The 16,053-nt window shown below is 45.8% G+C and overlaps 1 protein-coding gene across 2 annotated transcripts in view; it reads right to left on the bottom strand.

Annotated features, from left to right (window-relative positions):
• The window catches only part of sh3bp4a (SH3-domain binding protein 4a), a 31,090-nt gene extending 27,166 nt beyond the window's left edge, over window positions 1–3,924 (bottom strand). The window contains exon 1 of one of the 2 annotated variants that reach the window (XM_040141736.1): window positions 3,663–3,924. The gene's annotated coding sequence lies outside the window, so the exon portion shown is untranslated. Of the gene's footprint in view, window positions 1–3,448; window positions 3,481–3,662 lie in introns of those variants that run through there. The other variant, XM_040141737.1, reaches the window with a different exon arrangement.
• Between the last annotated feature and the right edge of the window lie 12,129 nt (window positions 3,925–16,053).

Here is a 16,053-nt window from a genome sequence, read left to right as displayed (position 1 = left end):
TTTTTGGTTGGTTTTTTTTTTGTTTTTTTTTAAACCTTGCAGACCTGCCGATATCTGACCTGCAGGAGAAAAAAAAAACAAAAGACCAAATGACAAAACGTTCCACTCGGCATTAGGTCAAGTGCATTAGTCTGTCGCGCCGCTCCGCCCCAACCGCCAAACGTTTAATGCCGGTGGGCTCGACACAGAGAAATTCATCTGAAATTGTTACAATCCCTCCTGTCTCCCCTCAGGACGGGTTTCCAGGTAAATGAGCCTGCTAAGTGCTGAGTTTTAGTGCCTCCTCCGCCTCCGCGCCGGAGGAGATTCGTCAGCCGCCGGCAGTTGAAGAGGAGAGGTTTGCACTCGGGGAGAGGAGGTGCCATTTCGAGCGCGTCGACGGGTCAACGTAGGCCAACAGACATTAAGCGTTTTGAACGCAACAATTTACCTCCCGCGTCACTTTCTGCAGGAGTGAAAGAACAGCCGAGTAGCGAATCATAGAGCACTAACAGATGGATGGTGTGATAAAACGTCTTTCTGCAAATGGACTGCAAATGTGTTAAAGCCTGTTAATGTAATAAATTCAGGGAAAATGTAAAAGCAGCTAATTGTCACATTGTCAGCAGCATTTATAATTTCATGAAAAGGGCTTTGCATATTTTTAACTGATGATGTAATCATTTTGATAAATGAAGTGAGAACACAAGTCAGGGTTGTGCTCTCGAATCATCCCGATTACGTGCTAATGTGAAGCAGTATTTATAACGTTTCAACCACTCAAGGGGACATTTAGAGCTGTCAGATAGTCAGGACTCGGTTTATCATCAGCTGACCTTGTTTTCAGCCTGATATCTGGTGGAAAGCCCGAGCTCGATGAGAATCAAACCCAGAAGAGCTCCTTGCCCCGGAGTCCTTTAAAGCAGCGACGGAGGCAGTCGTCCAAAGAGCCCCAGCTCGCTCCGGAAGCATTTCAGCGAGTGGTGCAGTATCCACACATACGGCTACAGCACGGCGGAGGATTCGGGCGAAGATCGTGCGACGACGCATCCTCTTTAGGTTATTAGAAAACGACGTTGCCTTCAGAACGTATCTACTGTTTCTAGGTAGCAGCATACACGCCTGATTCAGAACCTTCACTTTCAGCTCTCGGCAGCAAGGTGTACTCGATTAGATCTGATCCAACTCATCGAGTAGTCGACTGAAAGAAAAGTAATCTGATCTGAACTATCTTGATGATCGATCGACAATACCAGGCATCTTTAAAGAAAAACTGTCAAACATTTTTTTCGAACGTGCTTCTTTTCTTGGTTTTACATCATAGTAATTGAGACATTTAGTGGTTTGGACCACGGCTTGAACAGAACAAGGACGACGTCACCTTATTCTCCAGGGTATTTTAATGGGCATTTTATGGGCCAAACGATTAATCGGAAAAAGGAATCACCGCATGAATCAATAACCAAGATAACAGCCCTATACTTAGTGTCAAATTTCTCATAGGGTACAATGTTTGGATAGTTTCAGTGTTTCATGTGTTTATCGGAAGGTTTGCATGTTAAATCTTGTTTATGACAGTAAAAAGTAAGTGCGGCCGTCAGAAACACACGTCTTATAACATCTGTCCCTCTCCTCGTCAAATGCAGTGGACAAACACCAGCAGATGCAAACTGTCAGCTATTGACAGCATCATTTGGATGGTTCAGACCGAGGCTCATCAGATGCGGTTCAGGCTTCAAAATCACACTGGGAGCGAAGGATCGTGATTATAATCAGTACATTACATTTGTTAATGAGTTTGATCTATTACCGTAAAGCTGCAGAGCGAGCAGAAAATCAAATCTCGGCACTGTCGGAGAACAAGATACTGAGGTGCGGTGTTTGTTTTGCAAGTGTGTAAAGGACAGCGTGCTGATTCAAATCTAGTCATTGTGTGTGTGTGTGTGTGTGTGTGTGTGTTGTGCTGAGTGGCCATTCATTACAAAATGGAGCGCACCTTCACGCGGAGCCTGAAAACGATGACACGCTAGTTTTCAGGCTTAGCCTCAGGGGTGGAGACAAGAGAGTGTGTGTGTGTGTGTGTGTGTGTGTTTGTGAGAAGATGGGACTGTTCAGTGTCACTTTCACATCAGTTTGTGCTCATGTGTTTGTTCACAGAGCGAGAGGAGGAGGAGACCCGGGAAAGAAAAGAAAAAAGACGAGAGAGGGATGAAGATAAGGAAGATATTGGTGAGGAGGGAATTGGCAGGAGAGGAGGAGGACGAGGAGGAAGCGAACAGGGAGAGGAGGAGGAAGAGGGGAAGAAAGGCTGAAGAGAAGGAAAATAAATGCTCTAAGTGTTTGAAAGGAGAGGAAAGAGGGCAAAAATGAGGAAAAGAGGAGTAATAAGAAAAGATGAGCAGGAGGAAGAAGTAGAGGGAAAGGACAAAAAGAGGAGACAAGTGAGAAAGGGCGAATAAGAGGCAACAAGGTGAAGAGGGAGAGGAGGAACAGGTAAAGGAGACGAGGAGCAGATATAGGGGGAAAGGGGAGATAAACGTGAGGAGACGGGGAAGGAGACAAAGTAGGATAGAAGAATGAAAATAGAGTCAAGAAAAAGGTGGAAGGATTGGGAACCAGGTAGAAAACGAAGAAGAGGAGGATGAAGGAAGGAAGAGGAGGCAAGTGAGGTGAAGGAGGAGGAGGGCAGGAGACAAAGATGATGAGAGAGGAGGAGAAGATATGTGAACAAGGAGGAGGAAGAGGGAAGAACTGGGAGGCAGACAAGATGAAGATGAGACGAGGAGACAAGCAGATGGGCGAGGAAGGGGAGAATCTTCAGAGGAGAGAAGAAGAAGAAGAAGAAAGGGAGGAGGCAAGAGGAAGAGCACGAGGGGGAGGGTGAGGAAGATGAGCAAGGGAAAGGAAAAGAGGAGGCAGAAAGGGGAAAAAAGGAAAGAAGGAAACGGAGGAACAGGAGAAAGAAGAAGGTGAAGAGACAAGAAGAAACAAGAAGACTAGAAAAACCAACATTCCTCTTAGACCCTGTGTGTGTGTGTGTGTGTGTGTGTGTGTGTGTGTGTGTGTGTGTGTGTGTGTGTGTGTTTCAAACCTTGAGGCTGCCTAATAGAGAGAGAGAGAGGATTTTCAGATTATCAGATGACCTTATTGGCAGGGCTAAAGAGGCGCGCGCGTGCACGCGCCTTTCCGCGTGCGCACGCGTGACAATAGGCGCTAATTGTCAACTTATCATTTCCAGTGATTTTTTTTTTTCCATGTTTCCCAATAATAGGATTAATCACAAATATCGACAGCTGGATGGATGAAGGGGAGATAAACACTGATGCCCGAGCGATATTAGGACAATATCACAGAAACAAAGCTCCAAAAAACCCTGGAATAATTAGCAATAAAAACATTTTTTAAATTAAAACACCACCTCAGACCATCACAGAAAGAAGGAAATAGTCTTTAAAAAAAATGAACTCACAGGATAACACGGGGAACCGTTTGAGAGCAGCAGAGAAGGGTAACCGGGCGACAGGAATATCACGGGGACACGACGGAGATCGCTCATGTGAGTGAAGCCGAATTTCTCTCCACACGTTTCTCCGCTAAACTCACGACGAAGCTGAGGGAATCGTTCGGCAAAAGAAGATGATTGGAGGAAATGAAGTCTAAATTTGATTTTAATGTGAACTGACCTCTTGCTGGCCGGAAGCCCGAACGCTCGGAGAGGGTGCCAAGTGCGGGGAGGGTGAAAAAGAGCTGATGGAGAGCCCGCCGACACTTCTTCCTCTTTCTCTCGAATTTTCTCGCGTCATTTGTGTCTTCGAGAAAGAAAAATTAACAAGTGGATGGAGACTCGACGGCGCCGGGAGGAACCGAAAGACGAAAATAAGAGGCTCGCTTTCCGGTCGCAGAAGTTTTCAGCGGCGGCAGACGAACCGACGCGCCGGACTCCGACCGTCGCCGCTCTGGATCTGCCGGAGGACCGGAGGAGCGCTGCCGTGTTGGAGGAGAGCGCGTGACGTCGCGGGGAGGGCGGGGCCACGCGCACGCACGCACGCACGCACGCGCGTTGTCCGTGTGCCGTGCAGTCTCCAACTGCCGCGTTGCTCTTGTACTCCGTTACTTTAGTCGCTCAGTCATCAGTTGCTGGTACTGAATTACCGAAAACACACACTCGGCAATCAAGTAATCTATTACATCTATAGCTCATTACTCTCGTGTTTTTTGTTTTGTTATGGAGGTATGTATTTATATATATATATATATCCCATGTTGTCTGGGAACAGTCGCGCAGGTGAAGCTGGGCGAAAATCAAGTGACCGGGAATGAATGAAATAAACAGGAGGGATGAGAGACGGAGCGATGGAGGCTCATCAGTTCGACAAACTGTTGGATCAGACGACGCGATATCAGCCCAGTAACGGCCGGAGGAGGGCACCTCCTTGGGCTTTTAGTAGGATTTGCAAAAAAATAAAAAAAATAAAAATGTAATAAAATAAAATGGGATAAAGATCTGACAGAGAGGAACTGATCCAACTGAATCTGCACCTGGGAGGCCTCGCGGGGCTCCAGTGCAAACACTGGAATATCAGAGAGAGTTTTTCTTCTCTCTGTGTGGACTACATCTGCATCTTGCTACATGATGCGTCAGACGCCGCGGGGTTGTTGACATTTCTGGCCTTTCCCGCCCCATCCTCATTTCACATTGTGCAGGCTGCAGAGAGAAAAACCTATGATTCTCTCTCTGTCTCTCTCTCGGCCAGGTTATGGTGTAAATGTCGGGCGATACGATCGCCTCATTTGACACAGAGACATCCGATCCCCGCATTGTTCTCAGCTCTTTCCACCCACGCTCCGTTCCTCCCCTTTCCCTTTTCTTCTTCTACCCACTTCGGATACACTTCAGTTGAGAAAAAAAAAAAAAAAAAATCAGGATACAGCGCTGCAACCGTGCATTACGTCTCCATTACGGCAAGCTCAGAAAATGGCAACCGAAGCTGCAATGAAATCAAACTTCACTGCTTTGGTTGGACTTTATCTTTCTGTTAGCAATAAACATTATAGGACTTGACACTATTTCCGAAACCGGGGCACAAAAAACAACGGTAAACCTGCCTCTGGAGTAAGTAACGATCAACACATTGTGTGAATTGTTCTCTGTAAATCTCTGTGTTGAACAGCCTCTATAAATAAAGCTGAGTGGAGCTGAAGGGTAAATGGCTCGTGCAGCGGGACGCTCCTCCGCTAATGAGGCGCGGTTCATCGAGGGTTTGGTGATTAAACGCTGTCAGCGCGCCTAAATCCCTCTGCGGCCGCCGTGGCCTGTGTGACACCATCGGTAAAAACAACAACAACAACAACAACAACAACAACAACAGAAGCAGAAGAAGCAGCTTGTTTTGAAAGGAGGAAGTTGATCTGTCTCAAGTTGTTGAGAATTTCACACTAAAAAACTTTCTCAAAGGTTTCCTCAAAGGTTTAAAAAAAAAAAAAAAGAAACCTATCATCATAATAACTTCTCATAAATCAGAGTTTGATGAGTCAGTATCTGATGTAGATTTATACTTAACGCCATTTGAAAAACACTTTACAAAAAGAACTCTAAAAGGCTGCTTGAGAGTCAATTGGTTTCTTCCTCACCGAGAGAGAGAAAAACAGTTTTCACCAGTCCAACAGACCTCCTTCTTTAATCCCATTAACAAAAACCACTCAAATGACGTGTCTTCTCTGCTGTGTAAAGCTGGTGTCAGCGCACAGGGGGGAAGTTGATCCAGAGCCGACCTCTCCGAGAGACGACAAGACCAAGAAAAACCTGTTCGGGAACAATCGGCCGTTTGGAAACGCTGCCTTGCGGACGACATCCATCTCTGCGGTCAGGAGCTCCCCTCTGCTCCCTGCTTGTACAACCGCACATTTCAGACGTCCGGCGGGTCACTTGCTCTGACTTCTTCCCATTCATTCTCCAGCGGACCTTTTCCACAAATGCACTCACGATCCACTGGCCGCTGAGCAGCTCCACTGGAGCATTTGAGCGTCGAAGGCCGGAGATATTCTGTATCTTTGCTCTCGTAAAACAAATCCCAAGAAAAGGCCGAGGCTAAAAATGTGTTAGTCCGCCTGTGGCTCTCCGCTCCGAGCCCAGTGAAGACGCAAACGTCCGGAAATTAAAACGGATAACCTCCCGTGTCCACGCTGCCGTTTGAGTTTCGTGAAGCTTCTGTCCTGATACGGTCGGACAACCTGTTAAGCATCATTAATCATCAACACATTATCTGTATCAGAGGAAGTGCGTTCGCTCAGAATTTAGCAGTGTTTTTGACATGTTGGCTTTTACATAAAAGCTCTCACCTCCTTGATCTTGAAGCCTTGTTGCAGATTTGTGGATTTGGACAACAGTGACAGCAGCAGAGGGGACCGTGTTTAAGGCCAGCCGTCACCCCGTCAGGTCAAAAAAGGTCCTACTATCAAAAAGGTTGGGGCAGCCTGAGAGGCAAAACCCAGACCAAATAAACCCATAAAGTATTTGCTGCTGCGTCTTAAGCTCATTACAGAGGATGGTAAATAAGATGGAAATCAGGATTTTGAGAAGTTAAGATTTGTTGCAGGGGTACAGATGAAAAACAACCTCCCCGGGACCCTTTAGGCCAAGTGCAGGCCGCAAGACTTTGAAAATCTCAGAGCTGCTGAGCTGCTCGAACCACAAGACTTTTTTTTTTTTGTCCCCTACAGTTGCACTGCGGCGGCCGGAGAGATCCGCGACAAGAGGGAACGATCGCTAGTGTCAACAAAAACACCCAAGAAGTCGAGAGAGGAAATGGCGTCCCGTTTGTTTATGTCCAGCCGGTGATGGAGTTTGATGAGGGCCGGGGCTCATAGAGCCCCCCCTCTATCTCCCGCTAGTCTCCATCTTCGCCGTCTTGGTAGCCATGATGTTTGTTTGGCCTCGCACCCTTTTCAGAGCCTCCCGTTCGCTCACGAGCTCTGACCGGATTCCGCCCTCCTCCCATCCCAGATACGTCTCCAGGCGTATAAGCGTACGTGCGCGTCTTGACCTGACCCCACTTCAAGTCACCCGGCTTGAAGTTGGCTTTACTGGCTTTAATGCCATGTTCAGTTCTTACAGAGTGGCTGGTAGAGATGGGAAAAATGTTGATTTTCCACCATCAAGGCGGTTGGATGATTACAGAGTTGGTCGTGTGAGGATTGAAATACGGTGAGACGTATTAGAGGTCTTAGAAAAATCGGAAATTCCCAGTTGTAATAACAACTGGTGAAGGCTATTTACAAGATTTGGTCATAATTCCAGTAACGCTGGCGTGACGTGAATGCGTCAGCGGCGATGCATTTGGGTTCGCTTGAATTTTATTTCTGTGGAAAGAAACCGAAACCATGGAGAAAAAGGCATCAGGTTCAGCAACCGATCCACTCATTCGCACCAGAGCAAAACAAACTGTATGGCACCCAGTGAATGGTGCAGACGGGAATCACGGTGCATACTTTCCTCCAAGGCATTCGTGGTTTTGCACTCGGTCGTTCACACGAAAACTGACAGAAGTAGTGGTGAAAAAAAGAGAAAAAAGCGGAGGTTGAGAGCAGAAGACGAACCCTGCCTACGCTCGCACAGCTGCACACCTGGCAAGCTGCTGCGTGATTATCGTACGGTCTGTTTTAGAAAGTTCCATTTGAAAAATCACAAGCGACACCATTGTCTTCCCCGACAGTCTGAACTTCTAACTCTGACCCACTAAATCCACCGTCGCATACAGAAGATGGAATCAAACAGTTCAAGATGCCTGAGAGCCGTGACCTCAAACGCATCAGTGAGTCAACCGCAGCTCAAAGAAAACCTTGACTTCACTTTGATCTGCTCCACTAAGGAAAGCTGTAAAAACTGGACTTTCAGACCTCTTTCAAAAACAGAAAAAAAAAAAGAAGAAAAAAAAAAGATACCACATGCTGCAGCGAGGCACGCTGATGCCGTTCTGCTCCCCCCGGTCAAGCCTGAGGGGATCTTTTAAAGCCTGCACCCAAAGTTTCCAACAAGGCAGCTAATTGGAGCAACCGGTAACAGCTGGAGAGGAGAGAGGACCAACTTCTTCCGCAGCTGAAATTAAAATACATCATCCTCATTTATCTCCTAAGAGTCAGGTGGTAGATTTATATCTGTCGCTTCACATGAAAGAACTTTTCAAGCACGAAGCTTTTTAGTTGAATTTCAAAACATGATTCTGATCCGGCGGCGAAGTCTAAAAGTCCAACATAGTCTTTTCATCATGACTTCAGACGCGCTTATTCCAGCTTTTGTGTCGGACCCAAACTGTAGCATTTTAGAAAGAACGCCAGACATCTCTCTGCCCCTCTTTTTTCTCGCACACTGCACGATGAATGCTAACGCAGCTTCCGGGCAGTGAAAGCGATGTGAGTCTCTCTCATTCTGCACCGTCAGGGGCCGGGCGGGGGGGAGGGGTTTGATGGATACCTGTAAGGCGAGTTATGAAGTGACTGGATGTCAGCGCAGGGCTCTGACATCCGCTCCGCAGGCTGAAGTCACCTTGGACCCGCACCTTCTTAGAAAAGGATTTCTCAGGTTTTCAGCGTCTCCAGCCACCAGTTAAATCGATCAGGCTGAAGTTTTCATTTATTCCACATGACAAAAAGCCTGCTTCACTCCAGCAGACTGAATCTGAACCATTTTCTGCTCAGTGCAGGATTCAATTACATCTTTGTTTATGGATTTTTTTTTTTCTGCTACATTTACTCCAAAACGTTCTCTGAAAGTCAGACTACTCACAAAATCACTTCTTCTTTTTTTTTCTAATATTATTTGTAAGCAGTCAGTTTCTCTTTTCTTGCTTTTCTCTTCTCCTCTTTTCAGCGTTGATTTGCAAACATGTCCTGCATGTTTGCGGATAAAAGTCCAATCTTGAACTTGGAACAAGTTAACATGAGCAAATTACATCTTCATCTCAAACTCCTTCCACTGAGGAAGACCACAAGATGTGGTTGGAAACTGAAAAAAAAAAAAAAAAAAAGTAGTAACTGGTCAAACCTCCACCATCTGTTTCAAATCAAAATGTTCTTCCAGCTCTTTATGGGACATGATCCCCTACTTTCTCTTCTCTGAAAGACTTTCAGTACGCATGTAATGCTGAAACAATTACTTAAGTAATTGACTGATTGATTGTTTAAGTCATTCACCAAAGGAAAATGATAAATGATTCCATCATCTCAAATGTGAATCTGACTGAGCAGCTCCTGGCTCTTTATATCTGAGCTCCTCGCTCTGTTCCCCACCACAGGCGGGTGTTGGAATATAGTTCAACTCGCAAACCCACCAGTAGCTGTTGAGACTTTTTACAAGAAATAAAAAATATAAGAAATACGAATGTCAGCGTAACGGTGGCGCTACAGGAAGAGTCGGAGGATCACCAAAGTCAGTAGGATCCGAGAGGTTAGGCCAAAAGCATCCGATTGTTGTTGAGATCCCAACCATTTCAAACATCGGGGACTTCAAACTGCACGAAGCACGAAGAAGCAAACAGAGCTACATCATCAGCAAAAGTCAGAGACGCAACCACGGGCTCTGCTGGTGGTCATTTTTTTAATTATATCACAACAGAAGCAGTTACATATACGTAATCTTGTCAGTAAACCTACCAGTGTTATCGTTGGGATACGATCTGGATTTTGATCATTGCAATTATCAACATTTCTCTTCCTATCGCTTCTTCTTTAATGGGACTTCACAAGAGCAGTTTGTATTTTAGCACTTGTGTATTGAGCAGCTCTCGGGAATATGAAGAGTTCGATACAAACAATAAACCTTAAAGTCCTTTACAGATTCGAGAATGCAGAAGCCTCCTGAGAAGTTTGGCACAAAAAGCTGGGAGTTGCATAAAGAGGAAAATGTTTTCTGCTGGACGCGGCTCTCTTGTGGACGTTACTGCCCCGTAGTTCAGCTCTTATTGGAGGCCCCGACTGGATTTGACGCATCTATTCATCCGGGCTGAATGGGAACCGTGGGATCTGAAAAGGAGCTCTCTATTCACTGCTTTATCAAGAAGCCTGACTGTCAGCGCAGCTCACTTTGCATCAGAATAACTGAGCGTTTGCTTGTCAACCAGGTTGGTTATGGGAAGAAACACCAGGAATTTGGTTCATTTCAGATGCCACATTAATGCAAATACAGGAGTTCCTGAAAACGCGGTGACCGAGAATTTGTTCTAAAAACGCCAGCGGAGAACGAAAAGAGGCTGCAGACCTTCAGTTGAAGATCCCCAAACAAAAAGGGGTTATGGTAACGGCGTAGCGCAATGTTGTGGGAATGCTCAAAATATAATAGAAAGTCTGCAACGCATCTTAGAAAATCTCCAAATGATCATAGACTACAGAAGCAAAGACTGATGATTGGCGTCATGGAGAAACTTTGGTGGACACATTGCTAAAGTCGTTTTCTTCTACCTCCGCCACCTTGTCTGACTTTCGACTGCTGTTACAGGCTGTTCTCAGGACTTCCGCACTTCAGCATTAAAAAAATAAAATAAAATAAAATAAAAATTGTTCAAAATGCAGTCGTTAGAATTCTCACCACAACCAAAGGAATTCAGTAACATAAACAGAGCCCAGGACACTGATTATGTCGTCACTTTACTGGCTCCAATTCTTACATCCCCGCACATAAATGCTCAGATAACAGGATGGATCTCATCATCCCACAGATAAAGAAGCAATCTATTGGTGCCGAAGCATTCGCTCTGCACTGCTTGATCAGAGAAGCAAACACCACTGAGATTTTAAAATCTTTATTTGTGCTCTTATAAGCTCCATTTTATTGGGCCACTCCACTGTAATCCGATACAGCTGCCCTGACTTAAAGTCGACTTTTATGACGCCAATAATGTTCATAGAGGTGTTAATTAAATCATGTGTTAGCACTGAGGACGATAGTCAGTGATGTCTCTAATACTCTGACCCGTCAGGCTTGTAAGCCTTTAGAAACACCTCTCAGTATGATGCATCCAGTTCAGCACCACTGCAAATTACGGCCCCAATAACAAGCGCGTATATGGGTCAAAAGCGAACATTACGAGCTCTAAGTGCATCGAGGACTTTGAGTATTTCGGGTATCGGGCGCTCACCTCTCAGGCCACAGCGGCGCAGGGACGTGATGCGCCGGTATCGAGCCGGAAATGAAACAATCTGCATCACTAACCTCCCGGAGTGTGCGACTCTAGGCTCCACGAGGATGAGAGGTTAAGAAATCAATCTTACTGTGGCGAACAGACACGTATGTCCACGGTGGTGAAATGAACTCTGGAGTTTCTGCGGATAGAGGAAGAGGTTTCATCTTCAAGCACTCTTCTTCTTCTTCCTATTATTTTCCTTCCTCTTCTCTCCTGTCCCCTGCCCATTCCTCGTTCTCCTGCCTCCATCTGTCCGTGTACCACGGCTCCGCACTTGAGGCTGCACAGCCTGTTCACAGGAAATTACTTATTCATCCTTTCCCCGGTCGTAGCAGCTGGAAAAGGCCGTGGATTAGAGGGCTGGATCTCTGGGCAAACACACACCTGAAATCTGCAGCCTCTTCTGTCGCTGCGCAGGATTTAGTTTGAATTCTTTATGATATTTAGAAAAACCATTAATCATTTCGGGGCAAAAGCTGAATATCCAAAGCCTTTATTCTTAATTCCATTTGAACTTTCCTGTGGTTCACTGACATTTTATTTGTGCTCCTGATCCGATTGCAAACTGAGACCTCCGTCTGCATTTTGAAACACAGAGAAAAAGCCACTCTGGGAGCACGATGAACCCGAACAATGCTACTTTCTGAAGGGGGGCCTTTAAATCTTTGAATCCCCAAATCCCTGGCCACTGAATGATTACCATTTCTCTGCCTGGACCCTCTGGACCAGCCTCTTTTCTACGGCATCCGCATCTTATCCAGAGTAACTTACAGAGAGCGCGGGAAGGAAGGGATTTAGGGTTTCGCTCAAGGACGCTCAGATTAGATACAGGATGATTAAGGGAGGGTAATGATGCTGGATATATAGCGCTTGGCAGCAGCTTCAAATGATACAAATTCGTCGTTTTAGATGAAAATGAAGGATGTCTCTTATTGATGGGGTCAAATACTTTACAGCTCACTCAACTCAGACAAAAAGGTCACACCTCCCTCTGAATAGTTTCCTGAAAACAGATAGAATAACCTGGTAAGTGGCTGTTCTGATCTGCGTGTCTGATGGATCTGTGCAGCGGTAAAAGCTGCTCTGAGCAACTCAGCCTTCAGTGTTTCCGCGGCAGAAGGAAGCTCTCGATTTTCCATGCAACTGCAACTAATGCTCTACAAGCAAAAAAGGGACGAGCTCTTAGAATATGATCAGCTGTGGTTTTATAGATCCACCTCCGGTGAAAGGTCAACAGGGGACCTGTGGATTGCACACAACGCTGGTGTGGGTAGTGACACATCTCCCCCTCGTTACGAGGCACCAAATTATTATTCATTTTAACAAGAAACCTCTCTAGTTGGAGTTTATAATCTATGTTATGACAACATCACTTTACTTTATTCAAAACAACATGTAATCTCATTAAAATGTAGAAACTTTTGTCATTATAACAGGATGTGCTGGCGTGTTGTGAATAACAACAAAAGCTTTGAATGTTATCGGAAGCATTACCTGACTAAGGTCTACACGGAAATTCTACTTTTACCCCTCATTTCCCTTTGTGCCACCAAGTTTCCTTTTTAAAATGATAAATTCAAAATATCAGCTCCAAAACATTTTGGGGTAAAAAACAAAGCAAAGCAAAACAAAACAAAACATGTCTGTGGCTTTCAAACAAACAAACAAACAAACAAACCAAATTTTTGCATCTTTCCTTCAGTTTCTGTCACTTTCAGAATTTGTGGATGTTGAAACTGTTTTTCAAACCAACGACACCAGCAGCTGCCGAATGCAGCTTGAAATCCATTTCTAAGGTTCACTATGAAGAACTTCACTCCAAACTCCTGGAGAAAAGTGGCTGCAGCTTCAGAACGTAGATCACATTCATTTTTACAGGTGAACCTGGTCTTTGGAGGTGTATGCCACTCTGGTCTGGGGCCATTACTTCGGCGCAAAGCCAGGGTCTTTAGAGCTGGGGGCTAAATCTCATCTCAGCGACACCCAGGGATCGATCGATCAATAGAAGGGCAGATGCAGAGAGTCCGCCCAGGTACTGTAATTCTACACTGTACAGCTGAATCCTCCCCGTACGGTCTCAAATGTAAAATCCCTATCTCTGAACCCTCGCCGCAGACCACTTGGGTTCAACACCGATCACCCACGAGCCCCCCACCCACCCCGCTTGAAGTATGGTCATAAAACCATAAGCAGGTTACAGGGGGCTTGAACACAAAACACAAGGCGACTGAAGAAATAACAAAACATCTTTTTACCTGCTGGACTTACTTTACTTGACCTGCCGATGCTCTTGTGTTTTACCTAAACCTAAAAGCGCGTTTGTAGGAGTGAGCCACTGTCAAAGAAATCGGGGAAAGTTCACAGCTACGGTTCCTTTGGCTCGAAACTCTAATCTGTTAAAAACAGATGTAAGATGTTTCAGACAAGTGCAGGGAAGGAGGAGAGTTGAGTGTCTGTGTTCAGTATTTTAGTGCAGTGCATGTCCTGTTTGTATAATGTATATGCCGACTAGTCTTCTCTGTTATCAAGATTTTGGGATGTGTTTACTCTGTTGGGCTCCAGTTGTGTGCACACAGTTGGTGTTTTCACATGAGATTTGTCGTCAGTTGTCTTATTTTTTTAAGGTTTATTTTCATTTTTTGTTTTCACACGTCAGTGTCTCATGAACGCTCAGTGACGGTCCCTGCAACGGTTCACCTTCGCCCTCGCTCAGGCGCTTTTATCGCCATTAATCTCACGCCGCCTCGCCGCGCTCGGCTAAATGCTTTTCAGCCTTCATCTGCCCGAGCCGAGCCGAGCGCGCGTGTGTGTGTGTGTGCGCGCGTGCGCGTGTGGCCGCTAAAACCTGCCAAAACCTTCGTAGGGCCTCCTGAAGTCGTATAAATCTCATGAAACCGGTAGAGCTGGCAAAGCAGTGAAACTCATTGGGATGCCAAGGGAGAATTAAGGCTCTATAAAAAGGTTAAACAGCTGTTACACCTCTGGGCCAAACACCGTATACACGGGCCGAGTGAGCACGGCGGCTGATCTATGTGGAGATGTTCCCACACAGAGACGGCGTTGAATGATTGTCCGGGAGCGGAGCAAGGTGCTGAAGCTCCCAGGGTTCTGGGGTTGAGTCACAGCTCCAGTTCATCCAAAAGGCGTTGGACGGGGTTGAGGCCAGGGCCCTGTGCAGACCAGTCACGTCCTTCCACATCAAACTGGGGAAAAAAAAACGTTTCTTTATGGAGCTGGCCTTGTGGGAAGATGTCGGAGTTTCTCAAGGCTAAGAGTCTCCAGCCTGGCTAACAGAGAGGTGAGACAAAGTCCTGGGCAAACTGAACGCCACGTCAAAAGTCAGAGGATCAGCAAAGTCAGTGGGATTCGTCCTCCACCATGAATGTCTTCGCAAAATTTCACCTGATCTAATCTAATGGTGGAAGCCCCGGCTCCCGCTTTGAAGCAAAATCTAATCTGCTCATCCAGAGGATTCTTCACCAAACCTCTGTGCCTGTGAAGATTTTTAAGTAGCGGGTGAAAACATGAAATTGAGTTTCACTGGCTGAGACCAAAAAAAAAAAAAACGAGCTCTGTATATTTGAAATTGAATAAACGCTCTTGATTTTGCCTTGTGGGAATCTGCTAGACTCCTCATCAGCCTGAGACGCTGTCAGAGCTGATTACTACATGAATAGTTTCAGACTTCAGAGGCCGATCCAGTGATCTGAGGCTGAAATATAAAAATTAGATTAGTAGCCAGAAGCTGCACAGTTTGGCTGGAACTCTCTTCCTCGTGGACTCCAGAGGATGGAGAGTGTTCCAAGACTCGCTCAAGGACACGTGGATTGCACCAGTGACCTTTCAGCGACGGGGAGCGCCCTCCATCTCCCTCCGACGCGAGCGCCCAAACAGCTGCTACGGCGAGGACTTGAAACAGAAACGAGGGAGCTCATTATGATAATAGGAATCGGCCGGGGAGCTTTTCGGCGAGATTAAAAACAACTTGATTACCCCGTCCGTCAGTCACGCAGCTCCGTCGTGAGCCTCTTTGAAATCCTGCGAGTGAAATGAGAATCACAGCGTCCGAAGATAACGGCTGGATGAAGAAAACCGGCTCCTAAATACGACAAGAAGAGTTCGACTCAACAAGGGACTGCGTCGTTTTCAAAACCCTGTCACGTGCTGCTTCACTTCACCGACACGGTTTTCGACGTGCTGACACCACAGAGGACGCAAATTACGCTGCAATCAGTCAGAGATCTCTCCTTACTTTCTTTAAATTATCCAAGAATCGCCGAAAGCTTTGGCAACCCGGCTGGAATTCAAAATAAAGCCAAGCGGGTTTCCACAGTGTTCGCAAGGACTGAACCAGCGGCAGATTCGAAGAGGTTAAAATGATTCGTGCATCAGTTGCCGCGCGATCACGAACTTCAGTATGTACTGGACATGCGTCACTGAGGACGTATAGCTGCTCACAACACTTAAATGCTTCATGTGTGTGAGAAAATCAAACGGACTGTAATGAAAAAAAGCCACGCGTTGCACAGGCTGAGCTGTAGTTTGGATCCTGAACCTAAACAATACGATAAAAAAAAAAAAAAAGGGGTTTATCAGCATCAACCAGAAATGTAAACCAAAGTCTGGACTGAAAAATGATGAATGTTATCTGTTCATCGGTCTTAAAGAATGAAATATAATAATAAATATAAATGAGTTTTTAAAAGTGTCCTCATTTTACAAATCAGCCATGTAAGGAAAAACCCTTTCAGAGACAGGATTATATCTTTATAATTTAATTCAGTTAGAAGTCACGGCTCGATGAAGTGCAGCTCGTCGTTCCTTCGACATCGGTAATCCCCCCCCGACGGCCGCGGTGAAGTCGGGGCCGCGATGTGCCAGCCTCCCTGAGAGTTTGAAG

Source organism: Xiphias gladius, chromosome 13, assembly GCF_016859285.1.
Source record: "Xiphias gladius isolate SHS-SW01 ecotype Sanya breed wild chromosome 13, ASM1685928v1, whole genome shotgun sequence".
NCBI classification, from domain to species: Eukaryota; Metazoa; Chordata; class Actinopteri; order Istiophoriformes; family Xiphiidae; genus Xiphias; species Xiphias gladius.
The sequence above is the reverse complement of the archived record's forward strand: the minus strand, read 5'-3'. Positions and strand labels throughout refer to the sequence as shown.